This window comes from Mobula birostris, chromosome 13, assembly GCF_030028105.1.
Source record: "Mobula birostris isolate sMobBir1 chromosome 13, sMobBir1.hap1, whole genome shotgun sequence".
In the NCBI taxonomy this organism is placed as follows: domain Eukaryota; kingdom Metazoa; phylum Chordata; class Chondrichthyes; order Myliobatiformes; family Myliobatidae; genus Mobula; species Mobula birostris.
The window spans coordinates 5,204,234-5,220,544 of record NC_092382.1 but is presented as its reverse complement, the minus strand read 5'-3'; the positions used below and the strand labels follow the sequence as shown (position 1 = coordinate 5,220,544).

Sequence of the window (16,311 nt, the reverse complement as noted above, 5' to 3'; positions counted from 1 at the left end):
CCACAGACACCTGACAGGGTCCTGACACACTGTGTGACCACACACACACCTGACAGGGTCCTGAGACACTGTGACACCTCACATACCCCTCACAGGTTCCTGACACACTGTGAGGCCCCACACACATATGAGAGGGAGAGAACACACTCTAAGACCCCCACACGCACCGGATAGGGTCCTGACACATTGCCAGACGCCATACACCCCTGGCAAAATCCTGAGACAGTCTGAGATCCCCCACACCCCTGGCAGGGTCTTGACAAACTGTGATACGCCACACACCCCTGACAGATTTCTGACACACTGTGGAACCCCACACACCTCTAACAGATTCCTGACACACTGTGAGACCCCACTCACCCCTGACAGGATCCTGACACACTGTGAGAACCCACATACACCTGACAGGATACTCACACACTCTGAGACCACACACACACCGCTGACAGGGTCCTGACACACTGTGACATCCCACACACCCCTAACAGGGTCCTGACACACTTTGAGACCCAACACACCCCTGACAGGGTCTTGACACACTGTGAGATCCCCACACACCCCTGACAGGATCCTGACACACTTTGAGATCCAACACACCCCTGACAGGGTCTTGACACACTGTGAGATCCCCACACACCCCTGACAGGATCCTGACACACTGTGAGATCCCAACACACCCCTGACAGGGTCCGGACACACAGTGAGACCCCACACACAACTGACAGGTTCCTGACACACTGTGAGACGCCACACACCCCTGACAGATTCCTGACACACTGTGGAACCCCACACACCTCTAACAGGTTCCTGACACACTGTGAGACCCCACTCACCCCTGACAGGATCCTGACACACTGTGAGAGCCCACTCACCCCTGACAGGATCCTGACACAATGTGACATCCCACACACCCCTAACAGGGTCCTGACACACTTTGAGACCCAACACACCCGTGACAGGGTCCTGACACACTGTGAGACGCCACACACCGCTGACAGGGTCCTCACACACTTTGAGACCCCACACACCCCTAACAGGGTCCTCACACACTTTGAGACCCCACACACCCCTAACAGGGTCCTGACACACTGTGAGAGCACACAGACACCTGACAGGGTCCTGACACACTGTAACACCCCACACACCACTCACAGGTTCCTGACACACTGTGAGGCCCCACACACACGAGAGGGAGAGAACACAGTATTTAAGACCCCCACACGCACTGGATAGGGTCCTGACACATTGCCAGACGCCACACACCCGTGACAAAATCCTGAGACAGTGTGAGATCCCCACACACCCCTGGCAGGGTCCTGACACACTGTAAGACCCCCACACACCCCTGACAAGGTACTGACACAATTTGAGACCCAACACACACCTGAAAGAGTCCTGACACATTGTGAAAACCCACATACCCCTGACAGGGTCCTGACACACTGTGAGACCCCACACACTCCTGACAGTGTCGTGACACACTGAGACCCCACACACCCCTGACAGGGTCCTGACAATCTGTGTGAACCCACACACCCTTAATGCACTCTGAGACCCTACACACCCCTGGCAGAGTCCTGACACACTGTGAGACCCCACACACACATGAGAGGGAGAGGACACACTCTAAGACCCCCACACACACCGGATAGGGTCCTGGCACATTGCCAGACGCCATACACCCCTGGCAAAATGCTGAGACTGTGAGACCCCCCCCCCCCACACCTGGCAGGGTCTTGACACACTGTGAGATTCCGACACTCAACTGACAGGGTCCGGACACACTGTGAGATCCCCACACACTCCTGACAGTGTTGTGACACATTGTGAGACACATTGTGAGACTCCACACACACTTGCAGGATCCTGACACACTGTGAAAACCTACACGCCCCTGAGAGGGTCCTGACACACTGTGAGACCCCACACACACCTGCAGGATCCTGACACACTGAGACTCCACACACCCCTGACAGATTCCTGATGCACTTTGAGACTAAACAAACCCCAGATATGGTCCTGACAAACTGTGAGCTCCCACACACCCCGACGCACTGTGAGACCCCACACACCCCTGACAGGTTCCTGACACCATGTGAAATCCCACACACCCCTGACAGGGTCCTGACACACTGTGAGCGCCCACACCTCCCTGACAGGGTGACGATGAGAGGGGAGGGGGAGCTATGATTCCCTGACCTGTTCCTTTCACAGAATGCCCACTATCCTTTCCTCCATCTCCAGATGCCACATCAACACTGGGGACTAAAAGTTTCTTCCACAGGAATAAATGACAGCTGTGATAGTATTGGGAGTTTGTCCAGTACGAGACAGTCGGGTGTCAGTGAACTACCAGGGTAATACTCACCTTCACAGCACAGTTAATTGTGAAATGTGATGATCTGGTGTTTATCTGGACCAGGCCTCTCTGTCCAGTCAGGGGTCTGTTTATCAAATTTACTGTTCGAGCATCCATTGAAGAATCCAATTAATGCAATAGCTTTGAGCTAACTCTTGTGTATTTAAATACTGAGTTCTGAGTTGAGGCATCTAACAGTTTGTCCACTGTCTGTTCCCATGGAAGATGTTCAACAGAAACACAAGGAGACTCTGCGGACCCAAACTGAAACACTGAGAGTGAACACGATCCTGATGAGGGAGAAGGTGAAGGTTTTCCAGCTGGTTGATCGATACGCTGAGCTCACGGTCATTTCTACTGTTCGAGATTGGACACTGGTGGAACATGAGCTGCTGGCAAGAGGCAGAGACCACGAGGAGTGGAGAGAAAAACATCTCCGCAGAGAGCTGGAGAAACTCCGGACAGATCAGTTGTTCCAGAGCAGCTTTTCCCGGAGTAAATCCAAATCTGGGAGTTCGGCAGCAGTGGCCGGAGTCCCAGGGGTCGGGAAAACAACAATGGTACAAAAGATTGTTTATGACTGGGCCACAGGGAAAATATACCAACAATTCCAGTTTGTCTTCAGTTTCAAATTCCGAGATTTAAACAGTATTAACTGTCGAATAAACCTGAGGGAACTGATTCTGGATCAGTATCCTTACTTTGGGAATTTACTCAGAGAGGTCTGGAAGAACCCAGAGGGATTGCTGTTTATTTTCGATGGTTTGGATGAATTCAAACACAGAATCGATTTTGCTGACAGTCGGAGAAATACAGAACCCAAGCACCAGTGCCCAGATCCCGAGTGGTGGTGTGAAGTGTCTGACATTGTGTACAGTTTAATCCAGGGCAAGCTGCTCCCAGGGTGCTCAGTGCTGGTGACCACCCGTCCCACTGTGTTACATTTATTGGAAAAGGCGAAGATCGATGTCTGGGCTGAAATCCTGGGATTTGTTGGTGAGGAACGGAAGCAATATTTCATCAGGCATTTTGAAGATCAGACAGTGGCAGCAGCTGTTTTCAAACACGTGAAGGAGAACGAGATCCTGTACACCATGAGCTACAACCCCTCCTACTGCTGGATCCTTGCTCTGGCACTGGGTCCCTTCTTCACACAAAGAGTCAGGGACCCGCAGCGAGTTCCCAAGACCATCACCCAACTGTATTCCTACTATATTTACAACATCCTGAAAAACCACGGCCGTGAGATTGAGAACCCCCGTGATATGTTACTCAGGGTTGGTCAGATGGCCTTCAGAGGAGTGTACGATAAGAAGATTGTGTTTACAGATGGAGATTTGATCAACTACAATCTGCAGCCTTCCCAGTTCCTGTCCGGGTTCCTGATGGAGCTTTTGGAGAGAGAGGATTCTGCCCGGAGTGTGGTGTACACATTCCCACACCTCACCATCCAAGAGTTTGTAGCTGCAGTCGCACAATTCCTGAATCCACATCCCGGAGATATCCTGAAATTCCTCACTGAAGCCCACAGCACGACAGATGGTCGATTTGAGGTATTTCTCCGTTTTGTTGCTGGTCTCTCCAACCCAATGACAGCTCGGGGCCTGGAGGAGTTTCTGGGCCCATTTCCTCATCAAACAACCTGCCGGGTGATTGACTGGGTGAAGGAGGAGGTTAAACGCCAGAGTGGAAACACGAGGAGTGAAGCTGGTAAAAGGAGCCTCCTGAACACATTGCACTACCTGTTTGAGTCTCAGAATCCTGGACTGGCTCAGGCCGCACTGGGATCTGTGGAAACACTTTCATTCAGTGGAATGACACTGACCCCGATTGACTGCGCGGTCCTGTCTCATGTCATCGGACTCTGTGATACAATAAAACACCTCAACCTGGAGCGCTGCCACATTCAGTGTGAAGGAATCCAGCGGCTGGGACCCGGGCTGTACAAGTGCCGGGAGTTGAGGTAACTTGAATTATCTCTCACTCTGAACTATGAAACTCTTCCATTGTGTTGTTTCAGTGTAAAGGGATTTGGGTAAAACTGTGATAAATACGATTGTGAAGAATTGTGACAAATGTCATCCCCCTTCCTCCTGTGGGATCTCTCTTCCCCATCCCTATTCCCCCTTCATCCCTGCCCCTCTCAGCCCTCTCAGGTCAGGAACACGTTTCTAACCATCGGGGAATGAGACAGAATATGTGGAGTTTACAGGATCACACCGACAGACTACATTACTGACATTCGGTGAATACCCTGGAGCTGGGCAGTGAGGGACATTGACAGTGATGGGAACTCCGATCAGTGATTTACTGAAGGGTTTAATGTTTCCTGAAATATCCGAGTGAGAAAAATTCCCTCAGACCCGCGGTTTGAATCACTTTGTTTATCAATTTGTCTGTTTGTCTTTAGACTCGGGCGGAATAAACTGGGAGATTCAGGAGTGAAACTGGTGTCTGCGGCTCTGAGGAACCCGGAGTGTAAAATACAGAAACTGGGGTAAGTACCAGACTGTGGGAGATTGTGTTTACAGTCACTGGGTGTCTGACACTGAACATTAATGTGATCAGTAACTGTGTTACTGATAAACACTGGGGATTTGTACCGTCTCCTGTCTCTCTGTGTCCTTCACCCTCACTCTCTCTCATCTCCAGGCTGGGCGGTGTCGGTCTCACAGATTCTGTTGCCGAGGATCTCGTCTCCACTCTCAGTACAAACCCATCACTGACGGAGCTGAACCTGGGATTAAACTCGCTGACAGACCGATCTGTCCCCGGTCTCCGCCGCCTCATACTGACCCTCCCGAGTCTGGAGCGGATCCGGTGAGTGTTTGTGTTAATGTTCAATGTGATAAAATATCAGCGGATCCGCGGGTTTTCTGGTGATATTTGTCTGTGAGTGTTGTCCCCTGTTACTGACACTGTTGTGTAATCTGTTTATTTCATCTTTATTCTCCCATCTGTTTCAGGCTGAGGTACAATCGGTTCAGTTGGACCGGGAGGAAGGAACTGAGATCTCTGCAGGAACCCAGACCCGGACTGACCGTGTCCGTGTGAACGTCTGAATGTGTGAACATCCCCGCCCGCGGGATGCCGACAGTTTAGCCGATTCCCCGCCCTCCCCTTTAACCCCCGCCCCCTCCCCCCCACCTTCCCCTTACCTTTAATGGCCACGCGCCAGGTTTAATTCCCAACCGTTTTTAACGGAACTAGCTTTAGGCTCGCGCTGTGCGTCGCTCTCTGGTCTCCCGTGGTGACGTATTTCCGCCTCCTGTCCAGCGGCGCTGCTTCTGCCGGATGTGCGGGTTCGGGACCCCGGGGAATGACACAGACAGGAAGAGCCCGGGGGCCGGGGCTCAGTCTGGGACACCGGTGTCCCGGGGTGGGATTATCCCGGGAGTACGTAATGCTGGCTGGCCTGCTGCGTTCACGGGCAACTTTTACGTTTCATGCCGGGGAATTACACAGACAGGAAGGGCCCGATGATGGCGGGTTTTCTTCTGAGACACCGGCGTGGATAACTTCACTCACATCATCTCTGAACTGATTCCACAACCTACGGACTCACTTTCAAATAATTTACAACTCGTGTCAGTATTATTTAATATTTTATTTGCACAAATTTCCCTTCCTTTGCACGTTGCTTGTTGATTAGTCTTTGTTTTTGTATAGTTTTTCATAAATTCTGCTATATTGATTTATTGTCCTGTAAATGACTGCAATAAAATGAATCTCGGGGTAGTATATGGTGACAAATAAGAACTTTGATAATAAACAACACGCATCAAAGTTGCTGGTGAACGCAGCAGGCCAGGCAGCATCTCTAGGAAGAGGTACAGTCGAGACCCTTCGTCAGGACTAACTGAGGGAAGAGTGAGTAAGAGATTTGAAAGTGGGAGGGGGAGGGGGAGATCCAAAATGATAGGAGAAGACAGGAGGGGGAGGGATGGAGCCAAGAGGTGGACAGGTGATTGGCAAAGGGGATATGAGAGGATCATGGGACAGGAGGTCCAGGGAGAAGGAAAAGGGTGAGGAGGGGGAACCCAGAGGATGGGCAAGGGGACAAAAAAGGGAAATAATAAATAAAGTCCCATCACACACTCGTGGGGTCAGACACAGCATGAAACTCCCTCTATACCATCCCATCACACACTCCCGGGGTCAAACACAGCGTGAATCTCCCACCACACCGTCCCATCACACACTCCCGGGGTCAGACACAGAGTGAATCTCCCACCACACCATCCCATCACACACTCCCGGGGTCAAACACAGAGTGAATCTCCCACCACACCGTCCCATCACACACTCCCGGGGTCAGACACAGCGTGAATCTCCCACCACACCGTCCCATCACACACTCCCGGGGTCAGACACAGCGTGAATCTCCCACCACACCGTCCCATCACACACTCCCGGGGTCAGACACAGCGTGAATCTCCCACCACACCGTCCCATCACACACTCCCGGGGTCAGACACAGCGTGAATCTCCCACCACACCGTCCCATCACACACTCCCGGGGTCAGACACAGCGTGAAGCTCCCTCCACACCGTCCCATCACACACTCCCGGGGTCAGACACAGCGTGAAGCTCCCTCCACGCCGTTCCATCACACACTCCCGGGGTCAGACACAGCGTGAATCTCTCACCACACCGTCCCATCACACACTCCCGGGGTCAGACACAGCGTGAATCTCCCACCACACCGTCCCATCACACACTCCCGGGGTCAGACACAGCGTGAAGCTCCCTCCACGCCGTTCCATCACACAATCCCAGTGACTCCCTTGTCCATTCGTCCCCCCCCCACATCCCTTCCCACCTATCTCCCACCCAGCACTAATCCTTGTAAGCGGAACAAGTGCTACACATGCCCTTACACTTCCTCCCTCACCACCATTCAGGGCCCCAGACAGTCCTTCCAGGTGAGGCGACACTTCACCTGTGAGTCGGCTGGGGTGATATACTGCGTCCGGTGCTCCCGATGTGGCCTTCTATATATTGGCGAGACCCGACGCAGACTGGGAGACCGCTTTGCTGAACAACTAAGCCCTGTCCACCAGAGAAAGCAGGATCTCCCAGTGGCCACACATTTTAATTCCACGTCCCATTCCCATTCTGACATGTCTTTCCACGGCCTCCTCTACTGTAAAGATGAAGCCACACTCAGATTGGAGGAACAACACCTTATATTCCGTCTGGGTAGCCTCCAACCTGATGGCATGAACATTGACTTCTCTAACTTCAGTTAATGCCCCACCTCTGCTTTGTACCCCATCCCTTATTTATTATTTATTATCATTATTATTTTTCCCCATTTTTTCTCTCCCTTTTTTCTCCCTCTGTCCCTCTCACTATAGTGGGTTCACCTCCCCTTTCTTTTTCCCTAGGCCTCCTGTCCCATGACCCCCCCCCCCTTCTCCAACTCTGTATACCGTTTGCCAATTAACTGTCCAGCTCTTGGCCCCATCCCTCCCCCTCCCCCTCCCACTTTCCAATCTCTGACTATCTCTTTAAATTAGTCCTGACGAAGGGTCTCGACCCGAAACGTCGACTGTACCTCTTCCTAGAGATGCTGCCTGGCCTGCTGTGTTCACCAGAATTTTTGTGTGTGTTCCTTGGTTAATGTGGCCGCCAGGGATGGAGTGAGACACTGACTTACAATGGTCACAGTCGCACACAGAATCTATGGCGAAGGAACATGCGGTGCCCGTGGATACAATCCCGGGATCGAGTGTCTTATTGATTATAATAACAGTATTTTAATTTGTGTTTTAAAAAGTCTTGGGTATTTCATGTATGTTTTAATTCTAATAATTTTGTCATTGAATAAACTAATGTATATATCTCAGATATTCACACATACACATATACATGTGGGTTTTGGGGAGGAGGGGTGAGGGGTTTGGGAGGAAGAGGAGTGACGGGACGAGGAGTGGACTGATGAGACGGTGACCGTGGCGAAGTCATTGACTCAATAGGGGACGAAAAGGGGAGGCGAAAGTTCCTGTCACAAACTGGTGGTGACGTGGATAAGATAGAGTCGGGGTGAGGAGGAGTGAAACGACAGGAAGGGAGCGGGAGTGATCTGACCAGGAAGGAGGGAAAGTAATGGGACGAGGTGGGAGGGGATCTGATGGGACGGGAAGGGAGGGGAAGTTGCAGGACCAGGAAAGAGGGGTCTGAAAGGAGAGGGTGGGCAGGAACAGGATGGGGCGTGTGGGGGAAGGGTGGGTGATTTCGATCCTTCGCAAATAAGACGGACGGCAAGAAGGAGAGCGCGGACAGGGGAAATGGGGAGCGAGAGGTCGAGACGCGATCTGGGCTGATGGGACGGAGAGTTGAGTGTCTGAACGGAGGGAGAGGGGAGAGACTCACTCAACGAGAGAGGGAAGGGATCGGGTGAGGGAGCGAAATTTCCCATCGGACAACGTTCACCACCCAGGATGTGTTGGATGGCAGGAGAAAGGACAAGGGGACGGAGAGGGGAGGGTGTCAGGAGTGATGGAGTGAGTAGTGGAGAGACTCACAGGGTAACTGAAAGAGAGGGCGATGAGGAGTTGAGATTGAATAAACAGGGAGGGAAGTGAGTGGGAGGTGAGGAAAAGGGTGTGACTATTTCTACGATGCTGGGAGAGCGGTTTCAATGATAACCATCACAAAATGGCCACCAGCCAGGGTGAGACGGGCGGTGATAGAGGGGACAGAGAGCGGAGTGTGTCAGGAGTGACCGGATGCCGCGGGTGGGACAGGGCGACTCGTAACAAGGGAGCTTGAACTGGGGGGTTCCCACGGGGAGGAATGTGACCACGGGAATGTTACCCACCAACCCCCACCCCCAACTCCAGATTAGGGTGGATAAATCTCCAGGGCATGACAAGGTGCTCCCTCGGACCCCACGGGAGGCAAGTGCAGAAATTGTCGGGGCCCTGGCAGAGATAATTAAATCATCCTTAGCGACGGGGGATTATCAGAGGATTGTAGGATAGTCAAAGTTATTTCACTGTTCAACATAGAACATGGAAATCTACAGCATATTCCAGGCCATTCAGCCCACAATGTTGTGCCAACCATGAAATTTACTCTAGAAACTGCCTGGAATTTCCCTTAGCGCATAAAACTCTATTTTTTTCTAAGCTCCATGTACCTATCTAAAAGACCCTATTGTATCTGCCTTGACCACCTCTGCTGGCAGTGCATTCCACACACCCATCACTCTCTGTGTAAAAAACTTACCCCTGCCATCCCCTCAGTACCTATTTGCAAGCAGCTTAAAACTACGCCCCTCATGTTGGCCATTTCAGCCCTGGGGAACAACCTCCGGCTATCCACACGATCAATGCCCCTCATCATCTTATCCATCTAAAAAAGGCTCCAAGCATTAACAAGGAAATTATACATTGCTTTGAGGATTTGTTAGAAGTATACAAAATTATGGGAGTATAGATGGGGTAAATGCAAGCAGCTTTTTCCACTGATGTTGGGCGGGACGACAACCAGAGGTCATGGGTAAGTGACTTCCCCATTTATACAGCACAATACAGGCCCTTCGGCCCACAATGCTGTGTCAAACATTACTTATTTTAGAAATTCCCTAGAGTTCCCCATAGCTCTGTAGTTTTCTACGCGCCATGTACCTATCCAGGAGCCCCTTAAAAGAACCTAACGTATGCGGCTTCATCACAGTTACCGGCAGCCCATTCCACGCACTCACCACTCTGTGTAAATAACTTACCCCTTGTGGTGATATCACGTGTCAGGACGTGACTGGACAGAGTTCTGAGCATGCGCAGAAATGAAGAATGATAGAAAAGCATGGCAGTGTAAAACGTGGTTTTGTTGCTGTTAAATAAAAGTTCAATTTTGCCAGAATATGGTTTGTTATTAGTAACCCACGGTACGTGTAAAGAACACAACACCCCTGACATCTCCTTCGTACCGACTTCCAAGCACCTTAAAACTGTGTCCTCTCTGCAGAGTTTCTCTTGTTTGTGATTGGAGGTAGAACAAAGGTGATTTTCTCAACTGGTGATGTAAAAGATTTTGTTCCCTTTCTCTGAGTTCCCAATCCTTGCATTTAGACAGCTGGAGCTCAGCTCCGTCTGAGAGATCCATCGGTTCCCATTCCCTCATCAGCCGGAAGCTCCCCAGGGCCCATGTATGGATCGTGGGGCTGAGAGAGAGGGAAGAGAGCAGGACTGTCCCGAGATTGCAGGTCACGGTGTCCGGAGATCACAGTAACTATCCTAACTACCTCCACCAAGGGTTTCTAAAGTGGTCTTCCTGTTGTTGTGGGGGTGGCAACAAGAGTCTTCTGCAATGGCTGTTTACCCACATTCCCCTTCCTGACTCTCACCCTGTTTCCTGTGTCCTGCACCTTGGGTGTAACTCACCTCTCTTCATGTCATATCTATCACCCCCTCCGACTCCTGGATGATCCAGAATTCATCCATTTCAGGTTCCAAATCCTTAAAGTGCAAGGTGACAAGCTGCAGCTGGATGCACATCTTGTAGGTGAGGGCATCAGGGAGGTGTAAAAAATGTGGAAAAATCTTGTGCTGTGCAATTTTTTGCCCGGTGACAACGTGTGGGCACTAAATTTTATATTTTGAGTTATTCATTTTAACAGCTAGCAATCACTGTCAATAAAAACTTTGATGTCCTCTAGGTTTGATCGAATTCATCTGCACTCTCACATAACCTATGTAGCAGGCCCGTAGCGGGTAATGAAGTATTTTCTCACCACAGCTTTTGCACATTGTCCATATGTGATTCTCTTGCTAAATGATGCTTGAAAAAGTCAGATTTCCAAATATCACTCCATTTCTTCCCACTTGCAAATTCTCCAGTAACTTTTGCATCACCACAATACACACAGGTAACACCAGTTTCTGTATTGTACATAAATATTTCCCCTGAACCCTCCCCCAGGTGACTGACGGTGGTGAACTCAGTGATGGCAATGCCAATGAATATGAAGGGAAGGGCAGTAGTCTGTCTCATTGGAGTCTGGCACATTTGTGATGTGAAAGCTACTTGTTGCCCAGGGCAAAGGTGTTTGATATCATTATGTACCCAGAGAGAGTGGGACAAAACATGTTCTCACGGGTAGAAAGTCCAGAACAAGAGGAGGTGGAACAAGCAACAGACACAAAATGCTGGGGGAACTCAGCAGGCCAGGCAGCATCTATGGAAAAGAGTACTAATGCTGAGTTCCTCCAGCAATTTGTGTGTGTTGCTCGGATTTCCAGCATCTGCAGATTTTCTCTTGTTTGTGACTGGAGGCAGAACAAAGGTGATTTTCACAACAGCTGATGTAAAAGATTTTGTTCCCTTTCTCCGAGTTCCCGATCCTTGCATTTAGACAGCTGGAGCTCAGCTCTGTCTGAGAGACCCATCGGTTCCCATTCCCTCATCAGCCGGAAGCTCCCCGGGGCCCGTGTACGGATGGTGGGGCTGAGAGAGAGGGAAGAGAGCAGGACTGTCCCGGGATTGCGGGTCACGGAATCCGGAGTCACAGCAACTACCCGAAGTCGGTGTTGAAAACGCCGCCCGGTGAGACCCCCAACCCGGAGACCCCTTCTCACCTCAACCGATCATCCGGGGCCTTTTGTGCCCCGCGCGCTGGTGAGCTCGAGCTTGGTCGGTTTAACGGCTGGGCTACGAATCACGTGACCAGCCCCTCCCCACCGCTGTCAACAGAGGAGTCACGCGCTGCGCTATTTCCATTGGTCCGAAGTGATGTCAATCACTGCATCCAGCCAATAGCGGAGGTGGACCAGCCGGGAGGGCGTTACCCCCGCTGACACCGTCTCCCGAACTTTCCGTCACGGCGGGACAACCGTCAAAGTAAATGTCCGCTTTCTGATTTATTTCCATTTCCCTCCGAGGGAAGTTGGGGCGTTTGTGAAGCGTCTCCTGCGGCCGGAGTCTGATGTGTCGCTGAGAGGTAGGAGGAGACCGCTCGGCCCGTCGGTTTGATGCCGGTTCCCCGGGGAGGGAGAGGATGAAGACGGTGAGAGAGGGGGCGGACAGGATGTTTGTCCCGGTGGGGACAGGAGGGGCTCATCTGTGGAAATGTCTGAGCCCACGGTGGTGGCGATTCACCACATTGAGGGGCAAACACCGGCAGACTGTTGCCCTGCAAGCGGGGCCAATGGTCCGGGCAAAGTGACAATTATTTGTGTTTTGTTGAGACTGTACCGGGAATATGGTGTAAAATCCCGCTCCCCACACTAACACGGGTCACACAGACCAAAGAACAAACTGCCGGAGGAACTCAGTGGGTCGGGCAGCATCTGTGGAGGGAAATGGACCGTCAACATTTCGGGCCGAGACCCTCCCTCTGGACTGAGAGTGGACGGGAAATAGTCCGAGAAAAGAGGTGAGGGGTGGGGATGGGGCAAGAGCTGGGGAGTGAGAGGTGGATCCAGGTGAGGGGGAGGTGGGAAGGTGGAAATGGTGACGGGGTGGGAGGTGAGTGGTTGGGGCAACACGGGGCTGCAGGAGATGGAAATTAATTCCATAGAGGATTAACAAAGAGGTTAGAGAGTATTTGTTATAGAGAGTGCAATGAAGATTCACCAGACTGATCCCTGGAGTGGTGGGGTCATCATATGAAGAAAGATCAAATGTGACAACCCTTTCATTTAGAGAATCGAGGACTGAGAGGTGAACACATTGAAATTCACAACATCATTCCCGGCTGAACCAGGGATCCCAGTCTCTGAAAAAGGGGGTGGACTGTCCGGGACTGAGATGAGGGGATATGTCTCCACTCCGAGGGTGGTGAATGTCTGTAAATCCCCACCACAGAGGCCGGTGAAGACTCAGTGATCATCCTCACATAAAACAGAGGCCGGCAGATGTGTGGAGACCGAACGGATCGAGGAAATGAGGATCGGGCAGAAACATGTGGCTGAGATGGGAGAGCAGCCGTCATCTTGTTGATGGTTAGAGGGGCTGAATGGCCACCTCCTGCTGTTTCTCACTTGATGTTTCAGTGGTCCTGTCCAGTGAGGCTGGAGGAATCTGAATAGAAATTAGTGTTTATAAACATGGACAGATTTAAATGAAAACTGCACATTTCCAGTTTGGGTCTGAATTGTGTGTTGGACGGGGATGGGAATCGAGCCTGTGACTCTGTGACCTTGGGGTGGAGGGAAAGGGACAGGGATGATTTGGAGGGAAAAAGTAAATACGTATCTGGTGTAAATATGGAATGATGTGGGTCAGACAGCGTGTGAGGGGCGAGGAGCAGAGTCACCGGTTCAGATGGGAGACACTCCACGAATCATGTGATCCCATTTCCTGTTCACACTTTTCCACAGATCTACAGCATCTGTAATTCACTGCTCTACGTGTCCATGTAGCTTCGTCTTTCGCCCGTTCCGACAAGGCAGTGAGATCCGGATCTGTCACGTCCTCTTGTTGGGGATGGACAATGATTTTTTTTCGGCAATATTTTCAGCATGTTTCTATATAACCACATAACAATTACAGCACAGAAACAGGCCATCTCGGCCCTTCTAGTCCGTGCCGAATGCTTACTCTCTCCTAGTCCCAGGCCTCAGACCATAACCGCTGGGCCGAGGCCTGGGACTAGGCCTCATTCCACTGTTTTTACCTGCTGAAGTGCAGCCAATGTTTCTGGATGTTTGACCCATTTATGTGAGAATTTAGCCTTTTGTATTTATCTGAGCTTCTCATAAATGTGTCCAGTTTCATTCAGCTTCACTCCAGAATTTCCAAAGCAACAACCCAGTCAGTCAAATAGTTCCACACAATTAAAATAGTTTACAGTATTACATTCTTAAAATGTTTATGTTGTACTACTTATATAATTTAACTATTTAATATGTATGTTCTTATTTTAAATCACAATGATTAAAATCTATTGTTATGAATTAGGTTCCATTGCTGCCGCAGAGACAACAAATTACATGACATCAGCCAGTGCTATTAAACCTGATTCTGATAATTGGTCTGGGAGACCCACCACCGGTCACCTGATCCCAGTTACCGCAGATCGTAATGCGAGATTGAAGCCTTTTCTACTTATTTGCTTTCCTCAGAAATGACAACAGTTAAGTTGCCCTCTGTGGTTTCAAAGCAGAAGCTTAGTCTGTCTAATATTTCCACACAATTAAAATGGGGAATTTGCTTATTCTTATCACGTACTGAGCTACAATGAAAATCTTGCCTGACGTACCATCCACACAGATCGATACATTACAACAGCACATTGAGCTAATATATGACAAAACAATAACTGTAACAAAGCATTATGGCTGCAGAGAAAGTGCAGTGCAGATTGACATATGGGGCAGGGTCACGTCGAGTTACATTGTGAGGTCGAGTTCATTCTATTGGACTGGAGACCATTAATTTGGCTGACAACCGCAGACAGGAAGCTGTCCATGAGCCTGGTGGTACGCGCTTTAAGGCTTTTCTATGTCTTCCCCGATGGAGGATTGGGTTTGCAGCAATAATGTCCAAAGTTGTGGGCATCTTTGAGTACACGGCCTGCTTTCCCGAGGCAGGGGAAGTGCAGGAAGTGTCCATAGAGGGGAGGCTTGTTTCTACGATGTTTCCAGATGAGACCAAAGTTCTCTGCAGTTCCTTGCAGTCATGGGCAGAGCTTTAGCCATCCGAAGACGTGAAGTATCGACAAGAAGCTTAGAGACCTCGGCCTTCACCCTGCCTTGTGCAGCTGGATCCTGGACTTCCTGTCAGATGGCCCCCAGGTGGTAAGAGTGGGCTCCCTCACCTCTGTCTCTCTAACCCTCAGCACACGCACCCCACAGGGTTGTCTCCTTGGCCCCTTCCTTTACTCACTGTGCACCCATGACTGTGTCACCACCCACAGCTCCAATCTGCTGAGTAAATTTGCTGACAACACTACACTGGTTGGCCGAATCACAAATAATAACGAGGCAGCCGACAGAGAAGAAGTCATCACCCCGACACAGTGGTGTCAGGAAAACAACCTCAGCCTCATGGTGACAAAAACAAAGGAGCTGGTTGTGGACTACAGGAGGAATGGAGACAGGGACCAAATTCAACATTTCCACGTCTGTTATTGACACAAAATGCACATTTCAATATTGATCAGGACAAAACATATTTATAGATTATCTCAATTACTTGTCTGTGATGCTGCCAGAAGTCAGTGTTTCTCTGTCCCTGTACCTTCCCGCACTGGTGCACTTGGCAATAAATTCAACAGGACCTGAGAAAACTCAGTGAGATTTGATTAGTGATGATCACCTTGGCAGCTCGGTAGGTTGAATGTAGAGGGACAGTACACTGTTGAATGAAAGTCCCTGAACAGTGTCGATGAGCAGAGGGATTTGGATCCAAGTTCACAGCTCCCTGAAAGAGACTGCACAGATTGATCGGGTGGTTAAGAGAGCTGTAACGAGAGGCTGGACAAACGTGTTGTTTTCTCCAGAGCGGCGCAGGCTGGGGTGAGACTGGATGAACGTTTATAAGATTACGAGAGGAATAGATAGAGCGGACAGATGACATATTTTTCCTGGGGTTTGAAATGTCTAATACATTTAGGGTGAGAGGAGATGTGAGGGGCAAGTGTTACGAGATCAGAGGTTTCATTTTGCTGTGGGTGTTATTGTGAGAGGCTGCAGGAGGCGGGAGTATGACGTCAGTACACTGACTGCTGGAGCTGAGAGAGAGAGAGACAGACACACACAGAGGGCCAGCGGACTACAAGCTGTAGTTTGCTAAAGTAATGGGTAACAGTTTGATACCTTTCCCATGCCCAAAAGGACTGGGTGAAGGAGCGGCACGCAGTGACTGTCACTGTTTTGATCCATACGTGGATTGTTGTAGTATTTCTGTGGCGACCACTTTCGTTAACCCTTGCATGGATTCGGGTGTTGTGCAGCGACCACTTGTTCTAAAGAATATTCCTGTCACTGTCACCTTCGTG

At 50.3% G+C, this 16,311-nt stretch overlaps 1 protein-coding gene and 1 pseudogene across 1 annotated transcript in view; one reads left to right on the top strand and one right to left on the bottom strand.

Moving 5' to 3' along the window:
- The window catches only part of LOC140207367 (uncharacterized), a 14,155-nt pseudogene extending 8,722 nt beyond the window's left edge, over positions 1-5,433 (bottom strand).
- The window catches only part of LOC140208253 (NACHT, LRR and PYD domains-containing protein 3-like), a 228,195-nt gene that overhangs the window by 58,434 nt on the left and 153,450 nt on the right, over positions 1-16,311 (top strand).